The 17,380-nt window shown below is 40.5% G+C and overlaps 1 pseudogene; it reads left to right on the top strand.

The window, feature by feature from the left end:
• The first annotated feature begins 768 nt into the window (after positions 1-768).
• LOC144331498 (calponin-2-like) lies at positions 769-15,771 on the top strand (annotated as a pseudogene).
• Positions 15,772-17,380: the final 1,609 nt, after the last annotated feature.

Raw genomic sequence — 17,380 nt, 5'->3', positions numbered from 1 at the left:
TCCTGGCTAAGTGTGCAAAGGAAGCCTGGAATCACTACCACTTTGTTCTGACAAGCAACTTTGCCTGCTGCTTACTACACAGCCACAGGAGTATTGCTTCCCTAAGCCCTTAGGCATTATACCTCTTTTTAAAAATGATGTTTATCTAGGAAAATGTTTTGTGGAGATGGTGTCTTCCTATGTTGCCCAGGTTTGTCTTGAACTCCTGGTCTAAAGTGCTAAGATTATAGGCATGAGCCACCTTGCTTGGCCAGCACTATACTTCTATTAGTTGTCAATGCTTTCTTTGTTCTGTAGTTTCTAGTTTGTGTTTGAGCATGTGCGTGTGTATGTCTGTGTGTGTGAGTGTGTGTTTGAGTTTTTACTTTTCTCTTGCAGGGTTATGGCAAGCACCAAGAGGGATCATGTAGACACAGCACTCAGCCCTGTGACTGGGACATACATGGAGTTCTCTCTGTTCTCCTCTTTTCTCCTCATGATTCAGAGAATGACTTAAGGATCTGTGATGTGGGCCAATTTTCAATGCCCTGGATAAGTAATGGGGAGATGAAGTTCTGTTGCCAGAAATTTGCACTAGTTTTAACTCATTGTATCGTTTTAGCATGAGATAGGTCAAAGTCACAGAAAAAATTTATCTCACGTGTATACACACACACACACACACATATATATACACACACACACAAGTATGTTTCTTGAGAGCTGACAGGCTTAGGTTTTGCTCCCTGATGCTGCAGTAGAAGCCACTGTGTTCTGATTTCTTGAGTGATGGCTGCCAGCCCTCCAAGCGTCACAGTAGGTGAGGCATCCATGGAGGTGAGAGCCAAGGATTTGTGGCCAATCGGCATCTGTAAGCCCATTTTGTCTATTCTCTTTATTTTTGTATTTTGTTTTATTCATTTTTAGGTTTATCATTCAATTTGTTATAAATATCACTCCTAAAATGTTTCCTAGTTCTATTAAGGCTTACTTTCATGAAACAAGTCCAGAAAAAGTCCAGGGCTGCCATGGATACCCAACATGCCTTTAGGGAGTTAGAAATCTTGTATATTGAAGGTTTTGTTGTTGGGACCATCATTCCAAGGGTCTTCAAGTCGCTTAACCTGACTCTGGGCATTTCATCCTATTCCCAGAGAGCAGCGAGCAGAAAGAGCAAAGGGAACTTGGTTAAAAGAAAAGAGTAACAATAACTCTCCCATTTCCAAAAAGATTTTCAGAAATCTAAACCAGTGAATTCTGCATTTCACATTACTCAGGACTATAAGCTCTGCTCACTGCAGTTATGAGAAAAACTGGGAAACTCATTTAAAGACATTAATCAGGGGCAGGCATGGTGGCTCATGCCTGTAATTCCAGCAATTTGGGAGTCCAAGGTGGGAGAATCACTTGAGCCCAGGAATTTGAAACGATTCCAGGCAACATAAAGGGACTCAGTCTCTACAAAAACAAACAAAAGTTTGGCGTGGTGGTGCACACCTGTTATGCCTGCACTCCTACCTACTCAGGAGTCTGAGCTGGGAGATCACAACGGCCCAGGAGTTCAAGGCTGTAGTGAGCTCTGATCATACCACTGCACTCCAGCCTGGGAGACAGAGTGAGACCATTTTTCAAAAAAAAAAAAAAAAATTTAATTAAATAATAAAATAAGGATAACGACATCAATAAAGGCATTTCAATAGTGCTCCTTGTAAAAAGTTCCATCTTCCCTTAGTGAAGAAGATGAGAATCATGGGTATAGCAGGGAAATGGACAGAATTGACCCCATTACACCAAAATGAAAGTCATAACAGGTACACCAAATCGGCACCATTAAAACCGCATAATGTGACCATAATGCAGTCAAATTGTGACCAACAAAAACAAACTGACAAAAAAGGTATCATGGAGAAGATGAATTCTAATTCTAAAGTGAATGGAGTGCAGAGAGGGCTTCACATTGAGAATGAAACCATGTGTGAGTGAATTGTAACCAAGCTACTACATAGCAACATTAACGTGGCAGAGCGGAAAGGGTGCTAAGACATATCTGTCATCTTATACCATTTTGTATAATGAAAGAAAAAACTAGAAACGTATGAACTTGGGTTCTACTTGAAGGATAAGACAATGATAATGGCAACACTGTTAACGTTTACAGTGCTTCAGTCCTACTATGTGCTCATTCATGCCCAATAAGTGAAGAGCTGGAACTGAAACTTTCTTATGTTCATTCCCACTGTAGTCTCCCTCCAGGGCGTGGAATCTTGTGCAACAGGAGGGATAAGTGTTTAAAGAGGTCTTTTCTACATTTTTTACTTCCACAAGCAGTCTCTGCAGTGTGAGTTCTTGTATGAATTATGAGTCTGAGGCAACACTGAGGCTTTTTTTCATATTCCTTACTTTCACAGCTTCTCTCCAGTGTGAGAACAAATAGGTACTCAAGATGAATGAAGATCAAAGGCTTTCCATAGACTTTACCTTCAGAGGGTTTCTTTTCACACTTCTATAAGATACGAGAGTTCAGGAAGATGTTCTTATGCATGTTAACTCATTGAGCTCCCTTCCAGTATGTCCTCCTCTCATATTGAGTATGGTGAAAAAATTAATGATGATTTCCCCATTTTCACCCACAGGGCTTCTCATTATTGTAAATCTTAAGATGACTTTTAATTCTGATGACTTTGCAAAGTCTTTTCCACATTTGTCACATTTATAGGGGTTTTTCTTTTCCAGCGTGGCTCCTTATATGTGCATGTTTTGAAGCTTGCTGAAGACTTTCCCACATTCCTTACATCCATAGGGCTTCTCCAGAATGCTCTTTCTTAAATGTTTATTCAGGTGTAGGGAATATCTAAAGACTTTCTGACTTTTGTTACATTCATACGGTTTTTATCCAGTGTGAATTTTCATATGTCTCATAAGAAATGACTGATATGTGAAGGCTTTCCCTCACTTGGGACATGTATGGCTTTTCCCTCCAGTAGTATTACTCCTGTGTGAAGCAGAACTTGGAGCGGGGCAGAGGTTTTTCACTTTGATGACTCTTAGTCTCTACAGTACAGAAATGCATCTGGACAGCATGGAGTGAGCTATTTCCGAAGATGTTTTCACATTGAGTAAAATTATACGTTTTCTCCCTAACATGAGTTATGTGTGCCCTATGGCGTACATCCTCACTGCAGGTGCAGGCTATTCCAAATGGACTCTCCTCATGAACGTTTGGCCTCCTATTAATTTTACTATGTATGTGATGGACAATGTTCTGACTGCCTGTCCACGTGTTTGATTTTAGCTGTTTTTCTCCCATATGAAATCCAGTGAATGTTGCACCTCAAGACTATCATATCATTGTTTTCCTATATATTACTACATTGAAATCGTTTTGGGAAAACAAGTGGTTTTCCATTACATAGAAAAGTTATTTAGTGGTGATTTCTGAGACTTTGCTGTACCCATTACTCGAGTAGTGTGCACTGTACCCAATGTGTACCTTAACCCCCCGAACCTTCCATCCGAGTCTCCAAAGTCCATTATGTCATTCTTATGCCTTTACACCCTCTTAGCTTATCTCCCACTTGTAAGTGAGAACATATCATATTTGTTTTTTTATTCGTGAGATACTTCACTTAGAATAATCATCTCTAACTCCATCCTGGTTGCTGCAAATGCCATTATTTGGTTCATTTTCCAAACTGAGTAGTATTCCATGGTGTATCTATAACACATTTTCTTTGTCTATTCATCGGCTGATAGACATTTAACCTGGTTCCACATTATTGCAACTGCAAATAGTGCTGCTATAAATGTGTGTACACGTGTCTTTTTCATATGACTTCTTTTCCTGTAGGTAGATACCCGGCTGTGAGCTGATACAAATTTAAATAAAGATAATTATAAAATTAAGTAATGACCAAGTGAAATTTACTATTTCTAGTAGTAAAACAAAACACATTTATTGAGTAAAATTTGAACGTATTTCTGCTCACATAAAGAACATAAAACTTCTGTATTTTGTATAAATGACATGCTTTTTATCTCACTAGACTTATCCTGTGGTGAATTGGTGGGGGAGGGTTGGAGAGAGTAACATATCTTTAAATTTAACTTTTGACTCACATTTTCTTCAAGTTTCAATTGTTCTTTTAGTTAAATGCCTCCAAGAAGATGTTCACATGCTTTGGGCTTTCTGTGGCCTCAAGGCAAAGGGAAATTGAATCTGGAGTCTTTTATTGTCTTCGTGCTATTCTCTAGACCTCTGCTTTCTCTGTGGCAGACGGTCTCCCTGGTCTGATCACTGGTGCCATTGCATTGCTCTTCTCTGAGATGAAGCTTGTACTGTTGAATCAGAGTACAGTGGAATTCCCTGGCTTTATTAGCCTCCTGTTGGCTTGGATAAGATCTTCAGATCTCTCTGAGTTTCAGCATCTAATTTCTTCTTCCACAATATGTCTGGAATGGTCACATGTGATATTTTGGCAGGATCATTTTGCCCCTTGCTGCAGTGGCCCCATGTTATGTATGTTAGTTTTCAACTCAGTTAAGTTGCTTCTTTACCTCTATGACACTTCCACATTGCATAGATTCGTAGGTCTAGCAGGAGGTATTTTATATAAACCAAGCTGCCAGAAACAGAAGAATGCTCACACAGTAAATCAGACAAACTACATTTATTACTAACAGAGGAGCAGGAAGAATCAGCAAAAGCCTAAGTTCTATGATGACAAGCCTGACCTTGAGGTCAGAAAAGTTGCCCAGGGTTGACAGAGTCTCCTTTGTGCATGCCCCACTGTGTACTGCAGCTGAGGAACCCCTGAGTGCCCCACCCCAGGTTTCACACCCCATGTGCACCTTGGTTCTTGGAGTTTAAGAATTGCAGGAATATCCTGTTCTAGGAAAAACAAGGACAGAGTCCAGACTGTCCCAGACAGTTTCTCCCCATCTCAGGATATTGTCTTCTTGGAACATTCTAAAATCATTCTGAGGACTAGGAGGTCCAGAACGCTGAGTTGGTCAAGGTCATTCAGGTCTTGCCCTCCTGACCACATAAACAAAGTAGACTACAAAACAATAAGCATTGGCAGAAATGATCATATTGCATTATGATAGCCATTCTTCATTATGATACAAATAATTTATCCATCAAAAAGTTATCTGAATTCTAAATCTGAATGAACCCAACAAAACATAGATTTAGGCTTGTTGTTCCAGTTTAATAAAATATATACTAATCCAACAAATTTAATTAAATACAAAAACTTTAGAATAAGTATAACAATCATAAAGACTCATTTCAATAAAAGCTGGCATACAAAGTTATCAGACATATGACAATAATAGAAAATGTTGACACTGCTTAGGGGAAAGTGAATATGATTGATATTCAAATGAACAAAGACAATAGTAAACTCAATAGAAAAATGGGCCAAAAAATCCGATACATTATTAACAATCTGACAAATGCAATGTGCACAAATAAAATGTGATCTGCATTTTCACCGCTTGTTTAGAAAATTTAAGAATCCTAGATAACACTGAGTGATGAGGATATGAGGAAAACAACCTTTATGGGCAATGGATGGGAAATTAAATGGTTTTAAACATTTCAGAAAATAATATGACAGGACCCGTTTGAAAGTGTGCATACTCTATAGCCTGTTTCAATGATGGGCACATACCCCTGATAGAGATTGGATGTGTGTCCCCTCCAAATCTCATGCTGAAATGTGATCCCCAGTGTTGGAGGTGGGACCCAGTGGAGGTATTGGAACGTGGGGTGGATCCCTTATGAATAGTTTAGCACAGGAATGTCCAAACTTTTGGCTTCCCTGGGCCACATTGGAAGAAGAATTTTCCTGGGTCACACAAAAAATACACTGAAAATAGCTGATGAGTTAAAAAGAAAAAGAAAAAAAGACACACACACACAGACATGCACACAAAATCGCTTATGTTTTAAGAAAGTTGACAAATCTGTTTTGGGCCACATTGAAAGCTGTTCTGACCTGCATTCAGCCCACAAGCTGCGGGTTCGACATGTTTAGTTTATCACAATCCACTTGAGTGAGTTCTTCAGAGTGAGTTCATGAGAGATGTGATTGTTAAAAACAGCCTGGAACTGCCCCCTTCTCTCTCTTACTCCCTCTATGACCATGTGACACACTGGCTCCCCTTCACCTTCTGCTAGGATTATAAGCTTCTTGAGTCCTCACCAAGAGCAGATGCCATTTCTTCGGGGCTCTGCAGAACCCCAAACCAAGATAAACCTCTTTTATAAAAAAAAATAAAGAAATAAATTACCCAGCTTCAGATATGTCTTCATAGCAATAGCAACAGACTAACAAAGCCCCTGACAAATTGTGACACATGACCAAAAAGTGTTTTCCTAAGGATACCATAAGGAAGTGAATATTTCTGTAGCAGGATATCATTGTGAATTCTGCTGCAAAACTGGATAAGGAAAATGGGGTTGATTCATTTTACTGAAAACTATGCAGCAGCTACAGGGGAATAAACAACCAAAAGTAACCTACAGCAATATCTGAATGTATGAAGGATGTTATGCTCTGTGAAAAAATTGGAAATAAAATTAGATTTACAGCACAATACTGTTTAAGCAAAATGTAAACACTCATGTATATACACATACACACACTCAGAAAACAACCTTCTTATCTTGTAAGAATTCTTTAAGAGTAAACAACCTATATCAAACACATTAGCATGCCTGTCTGTGACAACGGGTAAGAAATAAAAAAATTAAAGAAGTAAAGCCAGAGAGAAACTTGTCGGAAACATTAATAATAATGTCTCATGAAGTAAAGAATGTGATTAATTTTTTGCAACTATGGTATAAAAAGAGATTGTCAAAATCAAATATAATGAGGTTTAGCATAGAGCTTATTGTAGGGCAAAAATCAAATTTTAAATACTTAGTTTGCATAGTTTGATGGAAGAATGGTCTCCTATGTGAAGCAGTAATATACACTAAACATTTGGGTGTATGGGGAGAAAATACTCAAAATGCTACTTATACTTATTTTTTACTCATTTTTCCAACAGTTCAGTATCTAAATGTTAGGGGAGGCCAGGTGTGGTGACTCTTGCCTGTAATCCCAGTGCTTGGTTGGAGTGGGTGGGGGGCAAGGCAGGAAGAACACTTCAGGCCAAGAGTTCTAGACCAGCCTGGGCAACATACTGGGTTTTTGTGTCCACAAAACCCTAATAATAATTAGTAATGTTTATGGCTGTCAAAAAGCCACTGCAGGCTACTGTTAAAACCAGCTACACCACCATCTGAAGCCATTTGCCTCCCTCTGGTTAAAAACAGTCCCATGTTTACTGATGATGTAGTTAAGGCTGTATCAAGATCTTCTATCTCTCAGCAGGGACGTGGTTTCCCAAATGCTAATGGTTGACCAACAGAAGTTTTGCAGCCAGAGCTTGTGCAAGTATTGGTAGATAGAAAATACAAAATCGAACCATTTCTCATGAAATGGTTAAAAAAAAAATTAAAAATTAGCCAAGCATGATGTTGTGCACCGGTAGTTCCACGTATTGGAGAGGCTGAGGCAGGAGGATTGTCTGAGGGAGGAGTTTGGGGCTGCAGTGAGCCATGATCACTCCACTGCACTATAGCCAGGGTGACAGAATGAGGCCCTGTCTCTTAAGTGAAAATAAGTAAATGCGACGAGACCATATAGTTTTCCATCTTTGTTCAGTTCCCTGTAGATTATTTTGCTTCTTCCCAATGTTCCAGCTGTTTCTGCACATTGTCAGCTTCTTCTTCTACCTACTCAATGTCCCAGATCCAGCAAATGTCCTCAGAGATGGTTTCCGCTATCTAATCTGTGATCACCAAGGAAAGGATTGTTTTTCTCTGAAATTTAGTTCATTGAAACTTTAGGCCCACAGTTTTATGATGGCTTTAAACAAAAAAAATTTTTTTTAAGTTCATCCAATGTCTTCCCATTATGGCAAGGCGCAATTGCCTTTGATAACTTTATCTTAATTGGAAGAAGAATTTCTGACATTGGCATTGTAATGAGGTTTTTGGTCTTTGACCTTACTGGAGCAATTAAATCCAAGTCTATTTTCTATCTTATGTGTGTATTGAAGGATGAAATGAGAAAATATATGTAGAGTGCATGGTGTCCAATGTGTACTAGCGATATACAGTTGTATTATGACTACACACTGAAAACACATGATCAACCAGATTGCTTCCTGAGACTAGAGTCAGGCTTTTCCAATGATACTTCCCTGTCAAATAGTTCTATTCCATTTTTCATGGGACTTAGGGTTTGGTCCATAAAGTGCTGCCACAGTATGCAAATCAATTATGTCCATAAACATGCTAATTTATTCAGCAAACGTATTCTTGTAGCAATACTTACTCAATGAAAGAAGTAATATGTTTAATTTCTAATAGAATCTACTTCCCTCTTTGTGAACTGGTTACAAACCTTGAATGCTCTAACTATTTTGAGGACCATTAATAGGCGCTACCTAAAGAAGATGATGTATTCCCTAGACAGCAAGAACTCTTATTCTTCTTTGTCTTCTTTTTGATAAACTATACAGTCCCTTGGAGGTGAATCCAGATTCTGTGGGATGTACAAAACAATCCTCCATAAATTTAAATTTATACCTACGATCATGTGTAATGAAATTAGCCCTCAAGAGCCAACTTGAGACTACGTTCAGAATGTAAGTATCAGAAACCTATGGCAAACACATGAATATAAGACCATTTTAGACACGGGCCCCAAATTACCTCTGAATTCAGTGGGAACAAAGTGACAAGGAACAATATTTAGGGCATCTAGGATAGTGCCACCTTCTCATGCCTAACATAAGCAAATTAAAACCTCATACTGAACGCTCTGAAGCCTAATAATAATTAGCAATGTTTATGGCTGTCAAAAAGCCACTGCAGGCTACTGTTAAAACCAGCTACACAACCATCTGAAAGCCATTTGCCTCCCTCTGGTTAAAAACAGTCCCATGTTTACTGATGATGTAGTTAAGGCTGTATCAAGATCTTCTATCTCTCAGCAGGGATGTGGTTTCCCAAATGCTAATGTTTAACCAACAAAAGTTTTGCAGCCAGAGCTTGTGCAAGTATTGGTAGATAGAAAATACAAAATCAAACCATTTCTCATGAATGATTAAACAATTAAGAAATGAATGTGAGAAGACTGTGTGCATGTGCATGGGTATATGCATATGTGTGTGTATTCAACTTTGTTAACTTTAACTTTATTAACTCTGTTTAAAATTTAATTTTAAAATTAGATTGAGGAGTAAAATATCATTCTTCCTCTCTCATCATAAAACTTTTGGCTCATGGGATTCTGACATTCTGTCATGTTTGGGAAAGTTGGATTCATGAAACCAGTAGCAGGACTGAGCCTGCTTGTTCAGCTCTTACACAAGGCCTCCCTATTTTGCCCAACAAGCAGTTTCAAGAGTCCAGAGAGAGTGACTGAGAGAGACAGGCTCTGAAGACTTTTTATTTCAACTTCTTGGAATCACCACCTTGCTAATGAACATCAAAATCTTTTGTGTCATTTATCAGATGAATTACTTTTTCCATAAAAAGAGTGAGTTCAGAGGATAACAAGCAAGAAACTTCCTGTCCCTGCTTCCTCTTGAAAACAGGGAAATCAATATCTTAACCTGTTTTAGAGATGAATGAGTAGGTCAACATTGCTTGGCTATTTGTCCTTCTACTTGGGACAGATTACCACTACATTTTGCCTCAATCTCTAGAATCATGGCTTATAGAAAACAATTATGTACTGAATTACAATTGCATTAAAAGTTTATTAGACTTGTTATCAAAAAGCATGCTGAGATTTATCTATTATAAATAGTAATGAAAATATAAAAACCTAAAAACAATATTATAACTAAAATAATCCCTGTTACAGACAAAAGCTATGCACTGTTATGAAAGCCTTTCATATTTAGGGATATCAGGTAAGACTCCCCTTGGTGGGGAAGGTGAAGAGCAAACTAAACTAAGAGTAAGAGCTAATTAAATAAATCTGGTATGGTAGTGGGAAAAGCTTATGAATAAGAAGACCATAGTCCAGGAGAGAAGAAGAAATATATCTGAATCACTTAGTTCAATCATGTTCATGCCACAAGAGTGGGGAGAGAGAAAATAAACAAATTTTGTATTGCTTGAACCCATTTTTGAATCTTGATATTTATCCTAGCACCAATGTGCAGTCTTTGGAGTTTTTCAACAAAGCAATTTACAATGTAAATTGTATTTACTTCTCAAGTAATCATCTGGAAAGAGCAAAGAAACATTTTTGGAGAGAGAATCAGGGAGAGCACTTTAGAGGTGCTCACCATAGCCCAGTGATGGGCTGGAATCTAGGATGGCAATGAAGATAGAAAGAAAATTTCATTCAAGAAATAGAGAGAAGGTAAAATCTGACAACACTTGGTGATTGGAAGTGGAAATATGAAGAAGAAAATGTCAAGAATTACACTGAGATGTCAGGTGTAGGTAGAGGTTGACATCATTTGCTGGAAATAAAAAAGCACAGGAAGAATACCACTTTCAGTGAAAGAGACATCTAGGTTGCTTAAAGTATGAAATGGGACTTTTCCAGTTGCATGCAGGTAAGTTAGGAGGGCTCAACCTTGAGGCACAAAAGATGGTGATTATGGTAACAGTGGCCTTGAGACCAGGACCTGTACCAGACTCTAGAAAGATTAGTGTGATTTGGAGCAGCTACAGACTGGAATACTTCAGTGAAAAACAAAACAAAACAAAACATTCACACTTATTCTTGGAATCTTGTTTTATTGGAAGGAGTAAATAATTGGGCCTTATTCAGAGCTGCAAGTTTTGGTAAGCCCTAAAATGAACAGAAAATTATATCAAATGGAAGCAATTCACCAATTCTATTCACTAAACATTTACTGATTTTCTTCCAGGTTTAAGTATTATGATAGGCATTGTACAATAATTAATTTATTGACCATCTTCTCTGGTGTTTGTATTAATACACAAAGAAATCCAACTTTAAAAGTGTAGTATTGCTTTCAGCTTACACCAGTCATGACCCATTATCCCAATTCATAAAATCAGATTGTTTCAGTGCTAACTTCCATTTTGAAGTTAGGGAAACACTTAGAAGGCTGTGATGTTGTAACTGCAGATGTAGTATGCAAAACACGTTTGATTCATGTTGTTCAACTCAATTTCATCATAAAGTCTTATCTATGACACAAATATTTTTACACATCTATTATTATTCTCTTGCTTTAGGTAAAGTTTGTATCATTTATCTCTCAAATTAAGTTACATTTCTGGTTTTTTATTCTCAACCATAAATGACAGCGTTAATTTTTACAATCATTAATGATGAACTATACTCACTCATAACTGTTTATGTCTAAGGTGTCTTAGATTTATTGAACAATTTCTGAGTGACTAACGGCTAGCCTTTTATTATTCTATGATGATAAACATTTTTACAGTTTCCAGGCTTCAGACATATTTTTGAAAACTTATTTTTATATGGGTCAAAATTTAAATCAGTTGTAATATGTGACCCATTCAAACATATTCTCCAGGATGCACTATTAAAATGAAATACCAAAGTGGTTCCCCAAGACACCCATTTATAGTGTACATGTGCATTGCAGGGTTACTGGACCAAGGCACAATGTAATCAGGGAAATTTTATTTTGTGTTTTCTTTTTCCTAAGATGTTTCTTATTCCCAGTTATATAAAAATGTATATTACAGGCAAAGAAAAATTAACACAAAAAGATGTAAATCTAAAGTATATTCACATTAATATCAGCTTCACTTTAACTATTAAAGGATATAACATATAACAAGCTTGAGGTTTTCAGGACCTTGTAATTCCTGGTTCATTGGAAAGCACAGATATTCTTCAGATCCTCAAGAGTTGTGTTTAATGCATTATTTAAATAGGGTCCAACCACTAGTTAGATAGCTTAGCACTCAAATAGCCTTTGAAATCCCTGTAGACTCACCTCAATTGAAGAGTCCTGATAATTTACAAAAGTGTGTAGTGCACTAAGAGATCCCTGATATATGATGTCTTTGCCTGTAAAGTGTTTCATGTGTTGATCCACCAGAGTGTGTGTGTGTGTGTCTCTGTGTCTGTGTGTAGGTGGGTGGGTATGGGTGTGCACGGGTATGTGTGTGTGTATGCGTTTACATTGTGGTATGTGTCTATTGGGTTGCCACCATTAGGGATTTGGAAGAGTGAAGACCATAAACTTGCCAACATTCCTACATGCCTGCTTTATAAGAAGTGTACTGAACATGGTCAAAACTAACTAAACCAAGTAAACAAATTAGATATTAATTAAATTTAATGCTGGGTAGGAAATAATTATTCCAGACCAGGTAAAATGAAGAAATATAGGCTGGGCGCGGTGGCTCACACCTGTAATCCCAGCACTTTGGGAGACCAAGGCAGGCAGATCACTAGGTCACGAGATCAAGACCATCCTGGCAAACACGGTGAAACCCCGTTTCTACTAAAAAATACAAAGAAATTAACCAGGCACAGTGGCAGGCACCTGTAGTCCCAGCTACTTGGGAGGCTGAGGCAGGAGAATGGCATGAACCCATGGGGTGGAGCTTGCAGTGAGTGGGCATCACGCCACTGCACTCCAGCCTGGGTGACAAAGCAAGACACTGTCTCAAAAAAAAAAAAAAAAAGGAGAAATATAACCAAATGAATGAAATTTTTAAATTGATTAGCAGAAGGAGACAGGAATATTTTTTAAAGTTTGTAATTTCTAATGAATATCAGTATATAAAATAAGAATTATATGGCTGTCAATTGACTAAAAACTGTACTTAAGATTTGAGCTAGTGAAACAACCATATATGATCTTCTATTTCTACTTTTCTGTCTCAAGAATTACTTGTTAAAATGATTTTTTTTTTTGAAATTTTGCATTCTCAACTTGAAAGAGCTTCACAAAGCTTACATGAGAATCTGGATTCTCATAAGAGGTCTGATTTTTTAATGGTGTGTTTGTATTTCTGTTATGTACATCAATGTCAAGCATCCGTTTCCTGAGCTGTTCTGTAGAACACAATTTAACTTGTAACAGACACCCAATAAGTGGTCGGTTGGATATTCAAATCAACACCTTAGTTCCATCAATTTTCATTTCATATAAAAATGACTGACCTTCTATAGTCATCAGTGAAACAGACAGAGATGAAGGAGGGACACCAGTTGAGACTGAGAGGATGACAAGCAGACCTCATTCTGCAGTGGATTCCCTACACTCTCCACTTCTGAATGCTTGGAAACACTTGCCATGCTCAAAAAATATTGGTATTTCCTAGGCAGAAAATGGGCGTTACAGAACTTCCGTATTTCTATATTACAATAACTTACACTATAATACATAGACAACATATGTTTCTAAGCTATTCAATTCATAGAAAATGTAGATAAATTTAGTTGAGCAAGATGTAGGAGAAGGGTTAGTAATCAAGCTGAGTGTGATTGTGAGATTAAGTCTAATATCATCTTATACAATTATTGTATAATTGTATCAGTTGATGTATCTGTTGAAACAAAAGGTGGGAGAGTTTTGCATGAGCTTCTGAAATGTACTGGATGATGTTAGGAGAGAGGATGGTCAACGTGGCTAGGCCAGAAGTGTTTACTGATTAAGGCTTAGGCAAGTTAATTCCTAACCTCTCCCAGAGACTGGGAGATAGAGGTGCTAAATTCTATAACATTTATATTTAATATATATTTAATAATATATAATGAAGTCCTAAAATGCCAATTTTAAGTCTTTTCATTTTCTTCTTAAAAACACAGGTTTTACTGCGTTTCATCCACAGTCGGTATTTCACAATATCTCATGGGCAGGGCCCCTGGGGTGGGGGCCCCTGTGCAGTCGTTGGCAGCGCATGTGGCAGGGGGGGATAGACCAGTATACCTGGTCAGGCCCGGAAGGGGAGAACCAGGGCTGAGGCTCCTTAAAACCTACTGAGGGGCTGGGAGTGGTGGCTCATGCCTGTTACCCCAACACTTTGGGAGGACGAGGCAGGCAGATCACATGAGAGCAAGAGTTCCAGATCAGCCTGGCCAACATGATGAAATCCTGTCTCTAATAAAAATACAAAAAATTAGCCAGGCGTGGTGGCAGCGCCTGTAGTCCCAGGTACTCTGGAGGCCGAGGCAGGAGAATCGCTTGAGGTGCAGTGAGGCAAGATCACTCCACTGTGCTTCAGCCTGGGAAGTGGCCTGATCTTGGTTCACTGCAAGCTCCGCCTCCCGGGTTTAAGGAATTCTCTGCTTCAGCTTCCCGAATAGCTGGGATTACAGGCGCGTGCCACCACGCCCAGCTAAACTTTTTTTGTTTTTAGTAGAGACAAAGTTTCACCATCTTGGCCAGGCTGGTCTTAAACTCCTGACCTCGTGATCAGCCCGCCTCCGCCTTCCAAAGTGCTGGGATTACAGGCGTGAGCCACAGCGCCGGGCCGGAAGTTCTTTCTTCTTAAAAGGATCATAAATATAATTTACACTGGCATGACACTTTTACTAATATAGATTGACTTTTTGCTTCAAATAACCCATTCGTACATCTAAATTAATTTTGGTCTGTATGTGTGTGTGCATGTGTGCGTGCGTGGATGTGTGTGTGTAAATAGCAGTAAAGGGTAAAAGGGAAGGTGGAAAAAAGGGAGATGGTCTAACATTTTTCACACATTTTTTAAATACACCAAAGATATGTAGTAAAAACAATGGTGTGGTGAAAACAAAATATTGCAAACTAGATAAAAGACTTAGCCCCAGGTCCTGTCCGGTCCAGTCCGGAGGCGGCACCTGCCAGCCTTAAGCTCCAGGCAGTTCAACAAGGGCCGCTCCTACAGGTTCTTGCGGGAGGTCAAGAAGAGACTCCTCTCCAGATATGACCCCCAGAAGGAGGCAGAGCTCCGCAGCTGGATCACGGGACTCACCAGCCTCTCCATCAGCCCGATTTCCAGAAGGGCCTGAAGGATGGGATTATCTTACGCACATTCATGAAAAAACTGCAGCCGGCCTCAGGCTCTTAAGATCAACCGCTTCCGTGTAGAACTGGCACCAGCTAGAAAACCTCTCCAACTTCCTCAAGGCCATGGTCAGCTACAGCATGAACCCCCTGGACTTATTTGGGGCCAACCACCTGTTTGAGAGTGGGAACGTGACCCAGGTGCAGGTGTCTCTTCTTGCCCTGGCAGGGAAGGCCAAGACTAAGGGGCTGCAGACCAGGATGGACATCGGTGACAAGTACTAAGAGAAGCACGAGCAGAACTTCCACGACGCCACCATGAAGGCCGCCCAGTGCCTCATCAGGCTGCCCATTACCAACAAATGTGCCAGCCAGTCAGGCATGACCGTGGAGGGCAGGGCACGGGGAGGCATCTCTATGACCCAAGAACCACATCCTGCCCCCGCCATGGACAACTCCAGATGGGCACAAACAAGTGTGCCAGCCAGGTGGGCTTTTGGACTCCTCGGACCCGGTGGCACATCCACCACGCCAAGCTGGGAATCAACAACTGTGACAACTCCTCCATGTCCCTGAAGATGGGCTACAGGCAAGGCGCCAACCAGAGTGGCCAGGCCTTTGGCCACGTCTTCAAATACACGGCCTCAAGTACTACCCGGAAGCCCAGGGGCCCATGGGGCTCCCTTGGGTGCCGGCGACTGCCCAGGGCCAAGGGAGGCCCCTGAATATCTCCCTTACGACCAGGAGGAGACTGGCTACTGAGGCTCCCAGCACACTCTCCCCACATGGTCTCCCCGTCAGAGTGTTTGGGTTTTTCTGTGTTTTCGTCTTTTTTTTTTTTTTTCCAACCTGTTGAGTGCTGCCAGTCAACTGAGGGTCTGTGATTGGCGGCGTGGGATCAGGCAGCAGGGTTTTTTCCCCACACCCCTCCCCCTTGCTTTGGTTCCGTCTCAGGACTGAGCCACTGGGCTCTGGGGAAAGGGATCAAGGCCTTTTCCTGATGCGTGTAGGATAAGGGTCCCCGCTGGCATGTTCAGGCTGTGCACCCAGCTGTGCTGGGGAGAAGAGACCTGGGCGTGGAGGGAACCGGACCCAGAAGATTTCCAGTGGCCTCGCTTCTTCCCCTTTTTGTCAGCCAATCAGTTTGTGGTTTCTGTACCCACAAAAACTTCAGGAGGTTTTAAAAAAAGAAAATTTTTTTTTCCCCAAGGAACGGTGCGGAGACAGTGGAGAGGGTGCTGGGAAATGAGTGTCCTGGGAGAGGGGGCCCAGACACGATGCTAAAATATCTCAGGCTCCTGAGTGGCTGGATTACCCTCAGACCAACAGACCTCAGACCCTCAGACCTACATTGGGGCCCAGTGAGGAGACTGAGGCCCGTACAAGGTAGTGGAATTCTGAGTTGTCAGGGTTAAGCCTGACCCCTCTCCATCCTAGCTCCCCCACGCCCCTGTCCCTCACTAGGGTTTTTGTTTGTTTGTTTGTGTTTTTTTGAGATGGAGTCTCACTCTGTCGCCCAGGCTGAAGCACAGTGGAGTGATCTCGCCTCACTGCACCAGCCTCCCACGCTCAAGCGATTCTCCTGCCTCAGCCTCCAGAGTAGCTGGGACTACAGGCGCGTTTCACCACGCCTGGCTAATTTTTTGTATTTTTATTAGAGACAGGATTTCATCATGTTGGCCAGGCTCGCCTGGAACTCTTGCCCTCATGTGATCTGCCCGCCTTGTCCTCCCAAAGTGTTGGGGTAACAGGCATGAGCCACCACTCCCAGCCCCTCAGTAGGTTTTAAGGAGCCTCAGCCCTGGTTCTCCCCTTCCGGGCCTGACCAGGTATACTGGTCTATCAAGAAGCTTACAATCCTGGCAGAAAGTGAAGGGGAGCCAGTGTGTCACATGGTCAGAGAGGGAGTAAGAGAGAGAAGGGGGCAGTTCCAGGCTGTTTTTAACAATCAGATCTCTCATGAACTCACTGTGAAGAACTCACTCAAGTGGATTGTGATAAACTAAACATGTCCAACCCGCAGCTTGTGGGCTGAATGCAGGTCAGAACAGCTTTCAATGTGGCCCAAAACAGATTTGTCAACTTTCTTAAAACATAAGCGATTTTGTGTGCATGTCTGTGTATGTGTGTCTTTTTCTTTTTTCTTTTCTTTTTTTTTTTTTCTTAACTCATCAGTTATTTTCAGTGTATTTTATGTGTAGTCCAAGAAAATTCTTCTTCCAATGTGGCCCAGGGAAGCCAAAAGGTTGGACATTCCTGTGCTAAACTATTCATAAGGGATCCACCCTATGATCCAATACCTCCCACTGGGTCCCACCTCCAACACTGGGGATCACATTTCAGCATCAGATTTGGAGGGGACACACATCCA

The sequence above is a fragment of the Macaca mulatta genome, chromosome 10 (genome assembly GCF_049350105.2).
Source record: "Macaca mulatta isolate MMU2019108-1 chromosome 10, T2T-MMU8v2.0, whole genome shotgun sequence".
Lineage (NCBI taxonomy): Eukaryota > Metazoa > Chordata > Mammalia > Primates > Cercopithecidae > Macaca > Macaca mulatta.
The sequence above is the reverse complement of the archived record's forward strand: the minus strand, read 5'-3'. Positions and strand labels throughout refer to the sequence as shown.